This window comes from Elgaria multicarinata, chromosome 9 (genome assembly GCF_023053635.1).
Source record: "Elgaria multicarinata webbii isolate HBS135686 ecotype San Diego chromosome 9, rElgMul1.1.pri, whole genome shotgun sequence".
Classification (NCBI taxonomy): domain Eukaryota; kingdom Metazoa; phylum Chordata; class Lepidosauria; order Squamata; family Anguidae; genus Elgaria; species Elgaria multicarinata.
Genome location: NC_086179.1, coordinates 83656139 through 83657626, shown reverse-complemented (window position 1 = coordinate 83657626; position 1488 = coordinate 83656139). Strand labels below are relative to the sequence as shown.

At 39.4% G+C, this 1488-nt stretch overlaps 1 pseudogene; it reads left to right on the top strand.

Annotated features, from left to right (window-relative positions):
- The first annotated feature begins 819 nt into the window (after window positions 1–819).
- On the top strand, window positions 820–943 carry LOC134404358 (U2 spliceosomal RNA; annotated as a pseudogene).
- The last annotated feature ends 545 nt before the right edge of the window (window positions 944–1488 follow it).

Below are 1488 nucleotides of genomic sequence, written 5' to 3'. Positions count from 1 at the left end.
TTCGAAAACACACACAAATGTACACACGGATTTTCATGCGAAAAGAAGAAAGATGAAGCTCACAATCCAGTATGGACACGAGATGGAATGAGTTTTGAGATGGCATTCAGAGAAGTTCAGTGAGCTTGAGCTTTGCTGACTCACACCTCCCGACAAAAGGCCAGCCAGGTAAGTTAGACTAGAAGCACTGGATGGCCCCAAGGGATAGGATGCCCTTGAGACAGGGACCTCTGAATTGGACCCTCCAGTGTCTCTACCCTCAGACCCTGTTTTCCCCTCCCAGCAACCATCCTTCCCCATTCCAGGTTTTCTGCACATCACCATTTTGGCCTGTCACTGCAGGCAGTGAGCTGAGGCATGAGGCGGTGGGGTGGTATTGTCTGAGAGGAAGGGATGCTATCCGTAAGCCAGAGATCTGCCCCCTTAAGGCCACCCACTTGTTGAGAAAGGGGTGGAGCCTGGGAAAGGTGGTTTGTCCCTGAATTGAAAGGCTTCAATTCATTTATAGACTTCATTGGAGCTCTCCATGGTGTTGTCCTGTGGGCTTTGGTGGTGACTGTATTAATAGCTAATGTTCCTCAACGTGTAAAACACACACACAACTTTGCTACTCTGATTGTAATCAAATAGACTTTGAATAGATGAAATCTTTATTGCTGAAAACGATAAGCTGTCACGATTCCACATAATAAAAACAAGTAAAAAGATAAGCTAAAATAAATAAGTTAAGTAAGTTAAAAATAGATAATATAGAGTAAAAAAATGAAAATAATGAACACAAATGGAATATAAAGATAAAAATCACATTAACATACATTAAAAACTTCTCGGCCTTTTGGCTACGATCAAGTGTAGTATCAAATAGACTTTAATTCAGTCATAATTTTAAAATTTGAGATGTTTCTGACAATCTCCATTTTTTTTTAAAAAAAAGAAATCAAATTAAGACGTATATTTATAGCACAGGATACAATTATAAAGAGATATCTTGGTTCTGTAATGGCACCTAATGTTAATTCATATAAAATGTCATATACTCTGATATATAGTAGGGTGACCATATGTAAAGGAGGACAGGGTTCCTGTATCTTTAACAGTTGTATTGAAAAGGGAATTTAAGCAGGTGTCATTTCTTTATACGGAGAACCTGGTGAAATTTCCTCTTCATCGCAACAGTTAAAGCTGCAGGTGCCCTGCCCTCTTTTAAATCTGATCACTCCAGTATCCCTCCTGCACTTTGAACTGTTGTGATGAAGCTGGAATTTCACCAGGTTCCCCATATATACAAATGACACCTGCTGAAATTCCCTTTTCAGTGCAACTGTCAGTGCAGCTACAGGAGCCCTGTCCTCCTTTTCATATGGTCACCCTAATATATAGTCATGCATTTTTCCTTTGAACTGTTCCCCCCCCCACAATTTTTTAACAGAATTATTGACATGTTCTTATTTTTACCTGCTTCATCTGCATGACGTACTTTTAATTTTT